Here is a 20,480-nt window from a genome sequence, read left to right on the forward strand (position 1 = left end):
ACTTCCCCCTCCTGGAGCATACATTGTTAGCCCCCACAGTTGGCACACATGCCTGTGGGAGAGAGCTAGAGAAGGATTCTTAGAGGCGCCTTCTTGGGCCCTGGGGGTTAGAGCACAGGAATATTGGAGATGGTATAAAGTTGTTTCATGATAATCCCAGGTCAGAATATAATAATGTTTGGTGTTATTCTGATTGGTTCAGTGCGACTGGCGTAATGGTCTAGTTTTTGTAACAGTCTACCTTTGATAGCATAACCATTCAGGAGCCGAAGGGAAGCTGGGCAAAAGCTGTCTCTGTAGAAGCCATGTGTTTTAGCCCTCTGCCTGGTGGGCCTGGCTGTAAATTACAGATGGGTGACTCACTTTTAGGGTCAAAAACTAAGGCCTGGATTTCGGAGATAAGGAGAAGAAATCAAACAGTCTGGGGTGTCTCCTTTCCTTTCATTCACCCAAATCAGGTTTATTCAAAAGGTATATTACCATGAGAGGCACAAATACATATTTACAGCATAATGCAGTTATCATGAAAACTCCCAACTACAGCATTCATATGATGGGGCGGCCTGTAGCATAGTGGTTAAGGTCAGGAAGGGCTGCCATTTGTGAGGGGCCTGAGAGCAGGGGTTTCAATGTTGTTTAAACTAGATTTGGGGAGTTTCGGGCAAAGATAAGAGAAAGATGTATGAGTGGTCCAAGGGCAGTGGGGTCATGGAAAAGAATCCTCCCGAACATTGGTGACCTCCCTGTGACCCCATAGCTGGTCACTTCCAAGGGGGAAGACTCCGGACAATGCCACAGTGGCCTCATTTGGGCACTGCTGTCATTACAACGGTAACTGCTCTCCTAGATTAAATATTCAAAACTGCTATTAAGATAGTAAATAGACCTGGTAACACCTTGAAAACATTGCCCATGTGATCCTTGTATTATTGCATTAAGTCTTATGTAATGGTAACAGGAATTGCATGTTTCATGATAACTGCAACATAATAAAACATAAATAATCTGTTTGGTATGGATGTGATCTGATAAAATCAAGGAATCGGATGAGATACATTTCATACCAAATGGAATTTAATAAACTATAGTTTCAGTAACTCAAGGGAAAACCTGCATGTCCTCTCTTGGTAATCATCTCATTTTCCCTACTTAACAACCCCCACCTGGTGGGGGTCTAAATTCCAGATTTGACCACCCCTCCAGGTTGATTTATGGCACTGCCGCCTGGTTCCAAACGTATGAATTGGCATAAGAGCAAGGGAGACAGACCAATCTGAGAAGATCGTATTCGACTTCCCACACAGCACATTGTATGTATATGTAAGTATCGGGAAGATCGTATTCGACTTCCCACACAACATGTCTTGGGTATGTAGGTATGTATGTATGTATGTGTAGCAGCGGAAGATCGTATTCGACTTCCCACACGGCATATTCTATACTCTGTGTTTGTGTGTAGTCAAAGCAGGCTAGGTATGATTATTTACTCTATCTCTGTTCTTAATTTGTGTATTTTGTAATTGATTGTGATATTCTAAAGCTAATAACCTACCTGTCTGCAAATAAACTATTTTGTTTGTAACTCGCGTGATCTCCATGACTCTAATTCATCTTGTACCTTTTCAGCCTAAATTACAACTGAATACTCAGGGGGAAAATGGGGGCCAAAGACTGACCGATCGGCAGTTTGGTACATTTGTGATAGTTCTAAGCTGTGAGGCCAGCAAGTTTCTGCCAATTAAAGGGTCGGTGACGCACGGCTCTTGTGATTTGGTGCAAAGGGAACCCTTGGGTGTTACGGCGCTGGTTCCTGCCAAATTAGCTCTAAGGAGCCCAGTTAATGCTACGCCGACCTGAGCTCGCAACTATCATGGCAGTTTTGCATGTATTGTGTTGACTGGACCCTCAGCCTCTGAGTTCCACACCGAACTGAGATTTCAGCAATAATGTTAATCGCGAGAGCATATATTGAGTAATGGTGGCGCAGGTACAAGTCGAATGTAATCACTCCCGAGGTCCGCGTAAGTTGCAAACCCAAATTTCTAAATTATATTTTAAATGGAGTCAGATAAACGAGTAAAACTATAGTAACCACTAAGCGTACAATAGAGAACGGAGAATATTAAGAATTGTGCCGGGTGTCTCGGTGGCGCAGCCTGTAGAGCACTGACCGCATGCTCATTGCGAGCTGCGATGTTGGCGGTTCGAATCCGACCGTCTGACATTTGTTGCATGTCTTTCCCTCTCTTGCTCCCATTCTTCCTGTCTCTCTATACTATACTGTCCAATAAAGCTGAAAAAGGCCTAAAAAAGATCTTAAAAAAAAAAAAATTGTACTGATCCGTTTCTGGCCAGCTGTAAGCGGGATATGGGGCAGGTCAATCCATAACGGACCCAGTATATTCTTAAACATAATTGTGCTCTGTTCTTGTATGGAGGATAATGATTAACCCTACTAATGTTCTCCCAGCAACGCCAGAAGGACAAGCATGCAAAACCCCCTTCGGCCCCCGCTAAATTCCGTCATTGGGTTAGCGTGGGGTTTTACAAACATTAGAGTTTACTAATGGTGCATAGCAACCACATGGCACTATTTCCTTGTAAATTATTGTTTTGACAATGTTGTGACTTGTAATGACATTGTTGATAAAAAAAACACTTAATTGTCTATAATATCTATATCTGCATGTTTTCTAACAGTTTTATAAAAGCATTAACTCACTCTAGGACGTGTTATATTGCAATTATATCACAGCTATGGGGGTTGCGACCCTCTGCTGCATGTCGGGCCAAGCAATGGCCTTTAGCTGTGATAAAGGGACATTATACCACTGCCTGTCGTGATTATTGCTCAAGTAATATCTCTCTTGCATGCAAGTGTGTGTGCACATGTGTGTGTGCATGTGCGCTTGTCTATGTGTGTGTGTGTGTGTGTGTGTGTGTTACAGAACAGACTCAAACAAGCATCAACATAGTTTGGCTGTCTGAAAACTAGGGTTTTTCTAAATAGCAATCTGAACATCACCACCACAGTAGCAGTATACCAGGCAATCTGCATCACCACTCTCCTGTACAGCTGCGAGGCATGTGTCACCTACAGCTGTCACATCAAATTGCCGGAGAACTTTCAAATCAAATGCCTCCAGCAGATACTCTGGATCTCATGGAAGGATAGAGTGCCTCAGACAGAGGTTCTCCAGAGGGCCAAAGGTACAAAGACCGACTCAAAATCACAATGAAAAAGTGCAACATAAATCCATCTCATCTGGAGGACCTGACCCCTGACTGACACTAGCAACGGCTCTGCGGCAAAGGACTACAAGCTTTCATGGAAAAAAGAGCATCTCTGCGGCATAAGAACCTTGTGTGCTTCACCAAAGTTGGATTACACCTGCACTGATTGTGGGAAGCAGTGCAGATCACGTACAGCCACATGACTATACAGCCACATGAGAACCCATCGCTAAGTGCAGAGGAGGAAGTCGTCATTGGACACGATGGACAGCCGCAGCTGCTCGCAGCATCAGTGTGTGTGTGTGTGTGTGTGTGTGTGTGTGTGTGTGTGTGTGTGAATATATGTGTGTTCATACATGTTTTTGTGAATAGGAGTTGGACCTCTGACTCGGACAAGAAACTCCGACATCTTTAAGCTGAGGATTAATGCTCTAAGTGCAACTGGTGGCGGTGACGAGCCAGAGATGAGTCTATCAGGACTGCTGGTAAGTGTGTGTGTGTGTGTGTGTGTGTGTTTGAGAAAAGCATTACTTTGAACTCCCAGTCTAAGCACACTCTTCCATTTCTATTCATTTATCCTGATTTTGTGTCTAGGTACTACTTTTCTTCAATTTGTGCTTTTGTTTGATACTGGGTGTACTAAAGTGTTTGTTATTTTTTATTTTGTTTCAATAAATGGGCATCAAAGTCAAGTCTCTCTCTATCTATTTAGCTGGCTCTCAGCAGTGCCCCTGCATCCTCTGAGATTTTTGTGTTCACCGATGCCTCGGCCAAAGATGTTTCCCTGAGGAGCACAGTCATTGCTCTGATTGAGAGCACCAAGTCAGTTGTGAGTACAGACCCATTATGAGCAACCACCTTTTTCATTTTGTTAAACACTCACTTGCACACACTGCATACTTTAACTGAATTACACTCACTCACTGACATACACTCCAGGGTCACATTTTTTGTTGTTTTCACTCTGCAATAGTGTGGAGGTAGGAGAGGGAGTTTCTCAAGAAATGACAATGAGCCTGCTTCATGTGCCTGGGCAATCTGTCATACCAACACTAGGTGGCAACAAAGCCAATACAGACAGCTCTACAACTCATCATGTACTCCAGCAAGCAAACAGTTTCAATAAAACTATCAATATGTTGTTAAAAAGCAGACTTTTAGCCTCAATTTGAGGGTTCTTACACCTCTCTTGGGTGAACAGTGTTTAATTGTAGCTATGTTTATACATAGCCCCCCCAACTTTAGGCAACCAAAAGTAATTGAAGAACATGAGGTCGTCCCAGAATATTCCTGGCAATTCAGCACAAGTATCCTCCTTTAAAACAACTCTTGGAGGTTTATTACAATTAGGTTTATTAATTAGGTTTTTGTAATAAATTGTAGTTAAGTAAATGTGACGCATTACTACCCACCTCTGCATGTGTTCCAGGAGCCTCACAAAATTTGGCATTGTTCACATTGTAGATGCATTTTAGACAACATGCTAAACATAGGCCTAATTGAGTCTCTCTGATGCAAATACCAATTGCCAGTTTCATGGTTTTCAAACTATTTGTACAGGCCAGGTGTGTGGACAAACCAGACAATGTACAGTGAGCTCCTTAATGTTTGGGAGAAATCCATTTTTTTTTGTTGATTTGGCTAACTGTCATTGGCAGAACTCTGGTCTTAGTGTTGACAAATGTTAATTACTGACTCCAAAGCCAATCAAAATCCTAGAATCAAGACTAGATCCTGAAAGCTTTCTTATGCCTGTACTAAGGAAACAATTGAATACACCTGACTAACCAGAAACAGCTCAGAAGCCAACTGTCCAATTACTTGTGGTTTTTCTAAAATGGGGGAATATGTATGGCGATAATTCCTACACGGATTGCCCAATAAGGATGTAAATAACCTCAATTTAATGGTAACATTCTGTGCATTAACCTAAAAATTATAATTTATACCACAGTCCAAATAATTATGGACTGCAGTGTATATGTATTCCGTAGATATTGATAGTAGAATTATAATTGTATAATCACTCCTAGTTTATCTCGCTATTCAGTGAGCAGTGTTGCCGCTGTATTGGAATACCTTCAGGCTATTTTTTTGATGCTATGACAGAATACTATTTTCTGGATTCTGAAATGTTTATACAATGGGTAGGCCTGTGCAGCCACCATAGATTCGCCAGGGTCAGCAAGGGAAGATGCTGGGGTCCACAGGGGGTGGGCCAGTGTCCATATTCTGGATGAAGTGGGTTGGAGGGGATGACTCCGCCTCCTGAGGCACACAGGATGGACACGGTGTTGTTCCTCAGGGGAGGCCATCAATACGGGGCTCTGATTGGTTCCCTGGCATCCATCATGGTGTCACTGGTGTCCAGGAAAACGTTGCATCAGCCTTTCCATGGCAGGCAGGAAGGGGGCTATCCTGGTCCCTTCAGTTTTGCGCCAGCAAGAAGTGGAATCCATGACCACAGGGTGTATATGGAGGTAGTTTGACTGAGTGTCGGTACCAAAAAAAATGGAACATTGATATATATTCCTCTTTTACCATACCCCTGAGCAAGGTATTTGAAACTGCGTCCTACTGAGTTCATTGATAGCCTCTAACAGTTCCTTGATGCCTGGGTAGGTTGCAAAGAATGACTTATATACACTCCAAATTTCCCCTGCACATTTGGGATTAATAGCATAGGCTGGTACATCCCTCACTTCGTATGTATCTCTGTGACTGATACATGTCTTAGTCTAATTTTAAGAATTAACTTCACAAGGGATTGTACAGTTTACACTTAGTCATGTGGACATTGGACAAGTTTGCTAAAATAATTTACAAACGGTTTTGTCTGGGTCTCAAAGCCAAAAATCAAAACTAGTTACCCAACAAGATCAACCACTGCAAGGGCTGCACCAGTTTCAGGAACACCCAGAAGTCCCTAAACGTCTCTTGGGCAGATACTTCTTCATTGGAAGTCCATGAAAACCCGGATTGTAAGGTGTACTCCACATGGAAGCAAACAGTCTCTTTTCGGTCCACATACAAGCTGCAGGGCCAGTGTGTCTGACTTTTGGACAAAGAATGAAAGGAAACAACGATGACAACAGCTTTTGGTCAGCTTACCATGTATAAACACAGGTTAATAAATAAATAAACTGACCAAGCTGTTGGCGAAGGTGTCTGTTTTTGCTTGGTGGTACCCAGCCTCCCCAGACAGCCATTGCTTATATATCTTTTGAACAATAACCTATAGCCTACTGAAAGTGGGCAGCTGTTGTTGGATGTACTGCATGCACTTCCATAGTGAATTGTTCCTCGAGCATGTATTGCTCACAGCTGTGTAACAATGCATGCAGGAGTAGCTGTGTTGTACATCTCGCCTCTGTGTTTTGATTCCCTGATGAGTTGTAGAGCTGTCTGTATTGGCTTTGTTGCCACCTAGTGTAGGTATGACAGATGTGTTTATGTCTGCCCAGGCACATGAAGCAGGCTCATTGTCATTTCTTGAGAAACTCCCTCTCCTACCTCCACACTATTGCAGGGTTTAAGCATGTTAAGCTTGAACCCACTGTGGGGTCTTCCTGATCAGGACCGCTTCCTCCCTGAAGTAGGAGGAAGAAGAGGAGGTGGATGTGGTGATAGCCAGAGTGGATGCCAGGCTCAGAAGAGTCACGGCCCAACCACAACCAAATTTTTCTATGCTAGAATATCCCAATGCTGGCAGCAGGGGCTGAGAATCCTGAATTATCTCACATGGATTAGCAGTGTCATTGTCACATGACCCTGCTCTTGGAACAAATGCCATCTTTGAAGTAGAGCAAGTTGGAACCCTTCTGAACAACACGGTTCCTGAAGATGTTTCTGGATTCCAGGACAATGATTTTCACTTTGACTCCAGAGAGACAGAAGATTTTCAGAGCCTACCTCTTCCAATTCCGGCCAGGGGCAGAAGTGAACTGGAAGCTGTGTCTCTTCCTCATGGGCTTTATGGTCCAATGGTCCAAGTAGTCCCGTTAGCGATTCTGCACATACGGCCTATGCAAAGGTCCCTCTTGGGGCTATCCCCCTGAGGTCCCTGCAGATCAAAGTGCCAGTCACTTGGAGGCTGTGGGTGGCCCTCCACTGGTGGGAAGACCCCAGCACTGTGGCATGAGGGAATATTGTCGTTCCAGTGATACTCCACCTGATAATATCTACAGATGCATTGTTAGAAGGCTCAGTGCACAAGGGCTGGGGGGTGTCCAACCATTGGACAGGAACCTGGGCATCTCGGCACATAAAGGTTTTGGAGCTGAGGACAGTTATACCTGTTCGCCATCATTTTCTGCCACGCTTGCAGAGCCACCATGTGCTGGGTCTGCCGCATATACGTATCAACAGACCCATTATCTGTTTGCATTGTACTTTACCGGAAGTTGCACCGTCTCCTCGCAGTTTCCCATACATATGGAATATGGAACATGGTGGATAGATTGTCTCGATACAAAAGAGAACGTATTGGTTACAGTGTAACCATGCTTTCTCTAATACCCCCTTCACATAGGGGCAACGTCCTGTGTTTACTGTTGGTGTGAAAGAGTCAACCCGGGATATCCGTCCTGGGACCGTGACCCTGGCCACGACCTAGGAATTACCCAGGATGGACATGGCTTGACTTTGGTATGAAAGGAGGAATTCCGGGTTACTCGACCCGGGATTCAATCAAGGATTGGGTTATGACTGGAAACGCGCTGTTTTAAAGCGTGTTTTAACTTTAAATAAGTTGTGTTATTCTTTAATTTAAGAAAATAGTTTTTCAACACATAGTTTCACTACCTTTCTAGTATTAGGCAGCTCATATTTTTTACACAGGCCCATGTTTCTACAATAGTCCTTCAATTCCTCCAAAACATACAGTAAACTAGAAGTATTCATAACTCCATTCTGTGCAATAACTGTAATTTTATTTTAATAATGATGTTCATGATCAGTTTTGCATTTTATTATAGGCTACAATGGTTAAAGTTCAAATTGGAGTTGGAAAATGTAAAGGATAGAGCTGTGTATCAAGGTGCATCCAAAGTGTGCTCAACAAGGTGTGTTGTCGTTACGATAAAGAACACGACAACTTTTTTACAAGCATACATTTTTTGGTTTATATGCTGAACATTAGTGTAAATATCAGTGTGCTGGTAGCAATAAACCTGTGATTGCTATTTCTTTGTATATTGACATCGAGCAGTTGTCTCATTCAATTGAGCACATTGAACAGCAAAACTGCTTTTTGTTGTAAATGTGTGCGCAAGTTATTTGTTTTTCTCTCAGTGTGCTGCTAATATTCATTCTTGGAGAAAGTAGCCTATATGGTGTCAAAATATAATAAAATGAATGCTTAGAAACAAGCAGCAACTATTCCAGCAGGCACTAGCTTCATGTCAATTTCATTCCTCTTTAGTAAACAACGCTGAGACAACAGATTTATAGCACTCGGCCATAAATTCCACCCTTCTCAATTGGAGATGCTTGAACATGATTTGCATTATGTTATTATGTTGAACCTTACTTATTTGCATTATGCTTAGAATAGGCGACTGCAGAAAGGAAGGATACATCCTATACATTTTAAGATTGCCTAAGAAAAATATCAGATGATGCTCACCATCCACCACGTTGAATCTCCAATAAACAAAACTGTCCGTGATTATTTTATGTAATTATTTTCATTGCAAAAAATATATAGCCGACAGAATTCACTGGAACATAATGTCACTTTTCATTATTTAGAGATGGGACAGCCCACTTGCAGACCTGGGAAAGACCAGGGTGTGAATGGCAAGGACTCTGGACATTCCTGGGACCATTGTGGGGTGTGAATGCATCAAACGTAGTTTGAAACGGGGTTCAATATCCCGTGTATACCCCGGGATTCCTGTGACAAAGTTGTTTTGGTTAAGGCTGCTTGGAGACAGGGTCAATCATATTTTCAGTGATACCAATCAGGGCATGACCAGCACAGCCGGTGTGTTATAAAAAGTAACCACATCTTATAGGGGGATCTTTCTGTTCATGTGGAATATGTAATAAGGTGGGGAGATTGTCTTTTCACTCAGAGAAACATGGTTGCACTGTAACCAATTTGTCTTTGTGTTGAGCTCCCCCCTTTTCAACTGTGCAAAATATAGGTCTCTCTATCTCTCTCTCTCCCTCACTCCATCCCCCTGTAGGTGAACTTCTTGTTGACGAATGCTCTCTCAGCTCGGCGTCGAAGGGACACTAATGGCAATGTTAGCACCCGCGGGAGTCCCCTAGGGAATCAGCTGTACCAGGAACTGGCCGAGACATCTGGGGGGCATGCCATAGTGGTCATCAAGGACACACTGCCCCAAGCAACTGACATCATTGTGGACTCTTCCACCACAGGCCTGGTACACTCATCCCCTCCAACTCTGCCCTGATGCACTGCACTCATCACCTCCACCGCTGCCCTGGTGCACTCATCCCCTCAAACTCTGCCTTGGTGCAGTCATCCCCTCCACCGCTGCCCTAATACATTTATCCCCTCCACCTCTGCCATGGGGCACTGCACTCATCCCCTCCACCATTAACCTGTTGCACTCATGTCCTCTACCTCTTCACTGGTGCACTCATCCCCTCTACCACTGCCCTGGTTCACTCATCCCCTCTACCTCTTCACTGGTGCACTCATCCCCTCTACCACTGCCCTGGTTCACTCATCCCCTCTACCAGTGCCCTGGTACACTCATCCCCTCTACCACTGCCCTGGTAAATGTATCCTCTCCACCGCTGCCCTGATACGCTTACACCCTCCACCTCTGTCTTGGTGCCCTTGTCCATGCTAATGCTCAGCAGGTCTGAGGACAATTCAGTAAAGCCTGTTGAATCTGTTTCAATGTAACATATCATGCTATCATGCTTCCTCCACTTCCTTAGATTGACCAACCTCTTGTATCTTTGTCTATTTTCCTTTCTTCTCTGATTCCCTGCTTCTCCAGGTGACAGTTCTCCAGGTGGTGAGGAATCCAGGAAGAACAGATAATTTCAGCTTTACAGTAGATGCATCCTTGAGGAACATTACCACATACCTCACTGGCAGCTCTCTCACCTTCAGTCTCATCAGCCCGTCAGGTAAGGCCACAGGCAGTGGGTGGTATTGTAATACAGTGAAAATACCACCTTGACACTCAAGGAGACATTTATTGTTGTTTTGGCTCAGTACTTCAGCAAATTTGAAATAAAACAATGATTATGAAGTTAAAGTGCAGACTTTTAGCTTTAATTTGAGGTTTTTACATCCATATAAGGTGATCTATGTAGGAATTGGAGCCATCATACATAATCCCCCCAATTTTATGGGACCAAAACTCATTGTCGGATTCCCACGCGGGAGATAAAATGAAACTGTGCCTCCGCAATAGTCTTAGCAGGTGTTGTGGGTACCGAGCTGCATAATCCACTCGGACTAACACAAAGCGAGTGCCTTTTGTGCTCCACTATTGTACGTCGCTCTGGATAAGAGTCTCTGCCAAATGCCTATAATGTAATGTAATGTAATGGCCTAACGAGGCCCATGCCAATTATTTTGAAGGGAATCTCAATTAAAGGTAGTGGATGCAAATGTGCTTTTGGAATGGCTGCAGGATTTACTTTTTGACATTCGGGGCACTCCACACATCATCGATGGATTCCTGGTCAGTTAAATCGGATCATTATATGGTTAAGTGTCTTATCCTGCATCAAATGACCTCCCATTGGATTGTTTTGAGCTGCCTGAAAAACAGTTTCCATTGGCTTTTTAGCTGCGTGCTGTCTTCACCTGTATGTGGGTCCCGACTTACCCTATAATAACACTGCCCTCTGCTGGTCGAGTGGCCTCCCATCAATCTTAATCACTTGGTCAGCGACTCGACTCAGCGTTTCATCCTGAGAGTATCAGTGCGTCATTTCTGTCTCACCCGGAACCGTGAAAAGTGTCTGCCAGACAGCCCCTGGATCTCCATCATCGGTGACCACCTCACTCCTGGCTGTGGCAAAAGGACAATAAACATCCTCACCCCATCAGCTTCACCCTGAATGCCCAGCTCTGTAAGTCTATCAATAGCCTCTGGAGGAATCAGAATCAGGCATTGGTGCACAAGGGTATGTTTCTTCCTCCCTGTGTCCTCTCTGTAGACAGGTGATTCTCTGCTAGCTGAGTGGCTGCACTCAGAGAGGTTGGTTGGTAGCACAGGCCCATTAAAAACTGCTTCAGTGCCCCCTGATCCACAATGTCTTTCAGAGTGCAGCATTCAGGCTGCAGCCAGCGCCAGCAGGAGTCGAGGAGCTGCTGAGCATAGGCAAATGTCCAACCGACTGCTTTAACCCCGAGACCTCAGCATATTTTCCCCTCCTCTCAGTTTTTAACTTATAAGTTCAGTCTGCCTTGATACCCAGCATCTGGTGATATCTATAGGTTGTTGACATCAGGCAGAGATTGATTGCAAAGGATTTGCAACAAAATATTGAACATGATGACTTTATTTCAGTTTGTGTTAATTTGTTAGTATTTGTTCAAAAGACCAAGCGTATTCTTCAGTGTTCAAAGTTTAAATTGTTTTCCTACACATTGACTGAGCCGTCAATCAGCCCTTACAGAGACTTCTGGGACACAAAGCCGGAGGACTCGCCTTTTTTATCTTCATCAGCTGGTTAGACACCGGTCATATCACAGAGAAACAAAAAGTTAATTTAACCTTTAGCGCTTTCTCCTATGGAACTTTTCTGCTGCAGACATCCAAAGTATTGTGTGTGCATAAAAAAACTAACCACATATAATTCCACTATGGGAAATCATAGTTTGCGTGTGTGTGAACAGAACAGTGGTGAAGATATCTCATTAAAGTCAACATTTAACAGTCTCTGACTGGACATTTTGCAGTGTGTCTTCATTCTATAAATCAGCAAAAATCAGGCATCGAGTGAGGGCTACAAAAGCCGACCGTCCATTTCTAAAATTAGGGTGACTATGTACAAAGGGACTGTAGTTCCTACACAGTTCACCCAATATGGATGTAAAAACCCTGCACTTTATTCAACTGTTTATTCGTTGGACTACAGAGCAGAAACAATAAAAAAAAAATGTGCCACGGTCCAAATATTTACGGACTGAACTGTGACTAATTAACATGTGAAGACAATAACAAGACAAGACATTGAAAATGTAGAGACTATGGTGCCCTCTGGCGGTCGGCAGACGAAAAGACAGCCATACACTGAACTGTATCTGAGTGTGGCTGTGTAAATCTGTGTTATATCCACTTAAGACCAAGTAGTTCATTGTTGTTCTTTGTAGGGGACACGAGTCTCTGGTTTTCTCAAGAACCATATATTGTACTATTCTGAAACCTACACACAAGGAAAATAAATAGTATTTGTAAAAACTATTTTCAATACAACAACAGAGACACTTGAATTTTATCAAAATAAATACCTGCTGGATCTCAGGAGGATATGTCATATACAATATCTCTGGGCCACCAGGTAAATGTTCTCAGCTGGTGATCAGTTGGTGTTCCTCCCTCCCCCAGGTGTGTCTCAGAACAGTTCTGCTTCAGATGGGCCTCTGGGTACAATAAAGGTAGTAGGGAACCTGCACACGATTCGCTTGGACACCGAAACGGGATTATGGGAAATCAGAGTCACCTCAACACAACCATACACTCTGAAGGTCACAGGTCAGCCCACTGTGTGTGTGCGCGCGTGTGTGTGTGTGTGTGGAGGGGTGTACAGTATGGACGTGAGATTTTTTCAGAAGTACAAAGTGTGTGTTTTGCATATATATGAAACCATTATTTGAATGTGTATGAAATGTATGAAAAGTGTATGACAGAAGAGCTTCTGGGCAGTACTAATAGAAGGCATCTGGGTGTAGTATGGCTATGTATAATAAATCTCCTCAGAGAATCAATGTGGCTTAACTGATAAAGCAGATCTTAGATCTTCTGCTGGTGGGTATACTGCAAATGCATGTTTCAGGTAAGTGCACTTGCAGGTGAGTGTATTAGGTGAGCTCACTGCAGGTTAGAGCACATGAGTTGAAATGCTATGTAAGATTAAACTGTCACGTTCTGGACTTGTGTCCTATTTCCAGGGCGAAGCAGCATAGATTTTGTCTACAACATTGTAGAGGACCTTGAGGGGTCGGGAAGTGATTTCACCTTGAAAGAGGGTCGTCTCCAAGCAGGTGAGCAAAACTTCTGTTTAACAATAGTCACCATCAGATTCATCATCAGCACCTGGCTCACCTTCATCATTTCAGTATTTCTGAACTGACTTTTGGCTCATTAAGATTTCCTCTGAAGTGACTTGCACCACTCAAATTTTACTTCCATATTAGATCACATCACATTTGAATTTAAAATCAGATTGCCTCTGGTGCTGAACCTGTGTAAGCAACAGTATACTGTATGAACTGCTATTAAAAGATCCACACCAAACTGATATTTCAAAGTTATTTTGTATAATATATGTATTATATACTCAGTGAGCACTTGATTAGGTATTTATTAGACCTATTTTTCATCAATTATGTTCCTTTTGTTTTTCTAACATCACCTAGGTCTTAACTGTCATGGCTGTCTGCCTGTTTGTTTCTCATTGTCACTTAGGTGGGAATGGCACCTTGTTGCTGTCTGTGGTGGGTGGGGATTCCCTCACAGTGACAGAGGTGTCCCTGGTGGGGGTATCTGGTTTGAGGGTGGAAAACAGCACCTTGAAGCCATTGGGAGAAGGGGATTATCTGGTGACTGTGGAGAAGGTCCCGGATGAAAGTTTCGTTATTCTGTTGAAGGGGGTGGATGGGATGCGCTGGTCCCCCCAGAACGGCTTCCAGAGGCAGTCCAACACCCAGCTGAAGGCTTCCAGCCTGACTCTCACAGTAAGTAAACAGACACTGGACTCGCCTTAACAGTTTATCCATTATCCTACTTATCCAGGTCTGAAACTTTCTGGTGAAAGCAGTTTGCTAATGCCGTAAATTAAGTTAGAACTGCAGCCAAGTGATTGACAGGAGCGGAGTGCAGTTGCTTGGGACAGCAGAAAAGTGCCACATATTTTCGAGCCTACAAAGCGTGTGCGATGTGATCACAGCATAAAATATCCATGCTCCTGTGACAGTGACTGATTTGATTTGTGGTTGTGATATCACAGTGGGTGTTTTGGTGTTATGTCAGGCCTTGACTAATGGCACCATGAAGCCTGGGGTGGAATTCACTGTTCCTTTCACTGTGCGGTCCAATGGGACGGCGGGACATTACACCATCCGCTCCTGAGACGACAGGGGATTCATCACCTCTGCACCATCCAGGTAGGAGTGAGTTTTGAGTGGAAAGCATTGACTGATACAGGGCATGGTCGATCTATCAATACAGACTGAAAAGACCGTAACGTTGCCCTACTCTGTAATGTGTGAAGCAATAGTTTGGTCTCTCTGCTCTGTGCTCATTTTTTAGCTGTATTTTGCAGAATTAAGTTTGACTTTTTTGGAAGGATTGAATAAGGCATCTCTGCTCTGTGCTGTGTGAGGGAGCAGCAGAGGCTATCTATACCAGTGAGATAATGGTTTCTTCTGTGCCACAGCCTGGCTTTGGATAGCGGGGGAAGTGCTCAGGGGTCAGTACAGCTCAAGGCTCCTGGCAGTACACCCTCAGGCACAGACGTCACACTCACCATTGAGGCTGAGTCCCCCAGTGGCGGCGACTCCAACTATGCGGTGCTCCGCATCACTGTCCTCAACCAGGTAACAATTATATTTCATACAGTAAGCTGAATACCAAAATGAATGAGTAAAAATGATCCCATTTGCACCACCTTGATAATCTAAGTTGATAAAGTAATTGTAATTGAGCACAGGTGATGATTGAGAGCAATGTTCACAATCAACAGTCACGTTATGTTAAATTTACATCAACTGAGACTTCCTATAGATTTTACTTGCTAATGGGGCTAAGGGGGCTTTGGTTAATTTTGAAATAAAGTTCCATTTTAAAAGTGATGCAGGTTCGTTAGGGTGAGTAATCCTTTTCGACACCTTGGGCATGCTTTATAAAACATACTCTCATATATGGGAATAAAACACATTCATTCAAATCTGGGTTGAATAGAACAGTAAGCTTTTCTGATCATTCATATGTCTGGACAAAAAAATATGCAGATATTGTATTTGGAGAGATTTGAGGACACATCTGGGTGCAGTTTTGGGAAAACTCATGTGGAATTTGAATGCCTGTAGATATCTGCTACATCTTGTACACACATTAAGATCAAGTTTTTGCACAAATATTAAGTAATAATGGGTTGGTCCATGACTTAGAAATTGAGATAGTCAGCATTAAACTATAGAAACAATAAGGTGTCTTGTATATTTTGTGTACACTGTATGTACATGCTCTGACATACATTAGTTCCCTCTCAAATTTATGAATGGTACAAGCCTCTTCTTTAATTTAACTTCAAGCATGTGTGTGTAGTAAATACACTCAGTGAGCACTTTATTAGGTGTTTTTTAGACTTCTACTGCTGTAGCCTATCCACTTTGATAATTATGATGCATTTTGTCTTCAGAGATGCTCTTCTCCATACCACTGTTGTAATGTGTTGTTATTTCTGTTACTGTCACTTTCTGTCAGCTTTGACCAGTCTGGCCATTCTCCTGTGACATTTCTCATTAACAAGGCATTTCTGTCTGCAGAACTGCTGCTTACTGGATTTCTTTTTGTTTTTTGCACCATTCTAGTGTGCGTGAAAATCCCAGGAGATCAGCAGTTTCTGAGATACTCAAACCACCCTGTCTGCCACCAACAATCAAACATGGTCAAAGTCACTACAATTTGTTCCCCATTCTGATAGTGAATGTGAAAATTACCTGAAGCTCCTGACCTATATCTACATGATTGTGTGAATTGCACTGCTGCCACACAATTGGCTGATTAGATAATCTCATGAATATGTAGGTGTAATAAAGTAAAAATGTTCCTAATAAAGTGCTCGATGAGTGTAGTTTTTGAGATATTGAAACTTCTATAGGAATTGTACAAAATAGGGCAAAATTGCCTTCTTGGGGGCCAAAGTGCAAAGGGTTAATGATTGTACATATGCTTTGAGAGGTCTGAATATGAATATCCAATATTCATCATTTGATACACAAAGGTTGTGAAAAGGCTTAATACAGGACAGAGGTCAAGAAGGATGGAACTCTCTCCAAATCATTCATCTTGTTTTTAAAGGTTCAAAATGTTGGTAGTGTAGGGATTGCAGACATTGGTAACTTTGTTCCTGTTTCCGGAAGGTGACAGACTTCAGCCGACCTGTGTGCCAGGTAGTGAGCGTGAGCAGCAACTGCTCCATGAACTGCAGTGAATCGTGGTGGGAGCTTTCCGCCAACCTGACGGATAGGAATGGGACAGGCATCCAAATAGTGTCATTCCGCTTGGGGGATGGCACCCTTGACACCACCACCTCCCTGGGGGAGGGGGGCATCAACCTCACCATTGCAACATACAATGCCTCCTGCTGCTCGCCAAATGTAGAGTTAGTGGTGGTGGATGCCGTTGGCAACGTGGGCACATGCTTCCATTCCATCAGAGCCACACCAACCCCTGCCCCCAGCCCCACCAGCAGTGCTACTGCCCTCAGGGTGCTTCTCCTCCTCATTTCCACTGCCCTCCTGGCTGGCCTTCAGGCCTGAACCACACTCAGGAGCTCTAACAATTAGATAGCAAGTTCTGCATATTTCAGCCATTCATAAACAAATAATCTTCATATCTTCTTTGCTTGGAAATGATTTGCCATAAATTTCCTTCGTCATCCTCCTTTAAGAATCATTATGCTAGGACACAACAATTAGTTGGTCAGCCATATTGAATGTTGTAGCTTGTGGCATTGCTGTGATGTCTGTCAAGAGGAAATTATGATTAGGCAGATGAATAGTATCACAAATTAAAACTTTCATGTTTCATGTGCAAGATTTTATGAACAAGACATGAGATCATATTTGTTTATCAATATGCAACTTAATTGTGCAAATAAATCACGGCCTTTAGACCACACTCCACTACACTGTACTCCCTCTGACTGGACTCCGCTCAGCCGTACTCCCCCATGTCAATAATTGTACATTATATCAATATACTTTAATAAAAGAATCTCCACTTTAACCACATGTGAGTTGCTCTTTAAATAAACTGCCAGGTTTCTCTCCCTTTAGTTTAACATTTTTGCAGCATGAGGTGTCCTCAACAAAATATTCTTTGTCTTCAAGAGGCAACTTAAAATCAGTCACTCAGACCCTGTTTTGATAAAACTGTAATACAACTGTGTAAAATGCATATACAAATAGCACTTGTTCCTTCCATAATTTGGTTTTCAATAAATACAAAGCACATACAGCAAAAAAATCATACATTATGTAATGCATCAAGAAGAACAGCATCTTAATTAGATTCTCAAGTTTAATCTACTTTCCTTGTCTTCAGTATTTGTAGAGTTCCAAGTAATTTTTCTTTCAAAAACAGAAAACTGTTCTTAAGAACTTATAAAAAAGAAGCAGCTATTTACAGCTGAAATGTCTGTATCCAGTGTGGATTCTCTGGTGTCCTTTCAAGTTGCATTTCAGAGTAAACATTTTTCCTGTAGCAGTGTGGGGTCACTCCTATATGAAACTTATGATGTGCTTTAAGGTTGCTGAATTTGGTGGAACCACTCCCTTTTTATGGAAATTATAGTGTTTTTTCATTGTACGTCGCCCTGGATAAGAGCGTTTGCTAAATGCCTCTAAAGTAATGTGATGTGTTTCATTAGCTAACTGCTGCCCCCCTCCTATTGCTACTTCTGATGTTGGATAGTGCCCATCGCAATCACTTCTCTGACTGATAGGGACCTACTCCCACCCCCACACAGATGTTTCACCATGGAGACGAATCCAGAATGTCAGCCGTTTGGTGTGGAAGCAGGCCAACTTGGTGAGCGACCTGTGGGAGAAGCTGACAGCACGCTGTGCGGACCGCCAACGGCACATGGAGCTCACTCTAGAGAGGCTCCTGGAGATGCAGGGTGCCATGGGGGAACTGTGCGTGGCGCTGGACCAGGCCGAGGGAGTGAGGGACGTCTGAGAGCCTGTTGGGGACCTCTTCATTGACTCGCTTCAGGACCATATCGATGCCACAAAGGTTTCCTACACCTCAAAGTACTAGTCTGAAACCCAAATACAGTGCAGTCCATATGTATTTGGACAGTTGGTAGTTGCAAATGTCCACTCCCTAATCCAGAGCCATATGTTTTATGTGTTGGTCTATGTTTACCCAGTTCCTGTTTTCATTTCCCCCTTGTTATTGCATTATTGCCCGTCATGTTCCTCACCTGTTGTTTAATTGTTCAGCCCTCCTCACTGCCATGCCCCGCCTAGTATGTCACTTCTCTTCATGCATTTATACCCCAGTCTTGGATAGAACCCTTGTCAGAACGTTGATCATCTTTGCAGTTGCTGATTCTTAGTAAGCCTGTATTGATTGAGATTTCTGAGACACCCTTTGCCTGACATCGAGTTTGCCTTTGCCCTTTTGTTTTGTCGCCTTTGTGTTTTGTTGGTTTTGACCTTCGCTTTGTGTTTTTTGACCTTCCGGTTGCCTTATCCCTGGTACCTCTGCATATCTGCCTTTTTGGATTTTTGAACTTGGATTGTTTTCTCACCACTTCTTTTGCTACTCGATTTGGCATTGTGTTTATTACAGTCCAATTGATCAACAATAATTCTGATTATCCCTTGGTCTGCGCTTGGGTCTCTGACCGTTCGCAACAATATGTAACTTTCTCCTTGGTTATTTGAACTTGACATTGGCCCAAATACTTTAACTTGTGTGTGTTACAACCAACAGTGATGGCTTTAACACATCATGGTAGGTGTAATGATCATTGGTGGTTTAAACCAAACGGTAATAATGTCTTTACATATACACTGACCAAGCACTTTATTAGTAACATTTTTACTTTATTAAACCTAATTATTCCATTATCTTAACCTGCTCATCCTGAATAGGGTCGCAGGGGGGCTGGAGCCTATCCCAGCATACATTGGGCGAACGGCAGGAATACACCCTGGACAGGTCGCCAGTCCATCGCAGGGCACACACACCATTCACTCACACCCACGGGCAATTAAGACTCTCCAATCAGCCTAACCTGCATGTCTTTGGACTGTGGGAGGAAACCCACGAGAACACGGCGAGAACATGCAAACTGCACACAGAGAGGCCCCAGTATAGGGTGCACAGCTTCACCAGTCAACCAAGACTGTAATCTGATGCACTATGACAAGCTGAAACCATCAATCAGGAGATTGAAAACTGAAAATATGACTGAGTGCAATGCTGCCAGAGTGCAGTGTTGGGCTGCGATCACACCTCAATGGATCATACACAGTGCATTTACTGCTTGTCATTAGCAAAACTAGACTGTTTGGTAGAGTAACTAGATGGCATAACCAGCATACTGTGCCCTCCTCTGTAGGCTATCATGTCATTAACCCACAAATGTAGCCGGGTCTTATTATGTAGCTAGCTACAGAAAATGGACATTCTCTACTTTATTCAACTTAAAAAATCAGAGCAAGAGCTAGTTTTCTCCTCTTCTTGACAATTGTTATCAAGAAAATGTTTCAGTAGCTGTTGTAGCTAACTATTCTATACACAAGACTGAAACGGTCTCAACTTCTTTTTGAAAAAAAAAAACAAAGAAATAATACAAAATAGTTTTTCTTAATAAAAAAAGATGTTAGGTGTGAACATCAGTAACTAGTTAGTAACTAGCAAATGACTCGTCAATGCAGCTTCGCCCATCGCGTGAACTTTAATTGATTTACTGCAGGCTCTACATCGCGCCCTATTTACGTCCCGTGAATCATTGAGTAGCCATTCTTTACATATGATTTTTGTGAGCCACGAGTCTCAAAACTTGCATTTTTCAGGTATGATACTAGCTGACGTTTGATATAGCTTTTTAGCTTGCTTGGCGCCTCTAGCTTTTTAGCCTGTTTGGCGCCGTTAAACCTGCATCATGTAAACACAGCTATTGACCACTGACCGTCACAGGTGGTGCTACTCAAAGATGGCAGGAGACACATACAGCGGAATGTAACCCAATGTTATTAACAGTACTAAGTAAAGTACTATTAATCTAAGTAAAAATAGAAATAGAAATAAATAATATATACATACAGTGCATCCGGAAAG

The 20,480-nt window shown here is 42.9% G+C and overlaps 1 pseudogene; it reads left to right on the forward strand.

The window, feature by feature from the left end:
- The window catches only part of LOC133132550 (von Willebrand factor A domain-containing protein 7-like), a 36,820-nt pseudogene extending 19,878 nt beyond the window's left edge, over positions 1-16,942 (forward strand).
- Positions 16,943-20,480: the final 3,538 nt, after the last annotated feature.

Source organism: Conger conger, chromosome 7 (assembly GCF_963514075.1).
Source record: "Conger conger chromosome 7, fConCon1.1, whole genome shotgun sequence".
Taxonomy (NCBI): domain Eukaryota; kingdom Metazoa; phylum Chordata; class Actinopteri; order Anguilliformes; family Congridae; genus Conger; species Conger conger.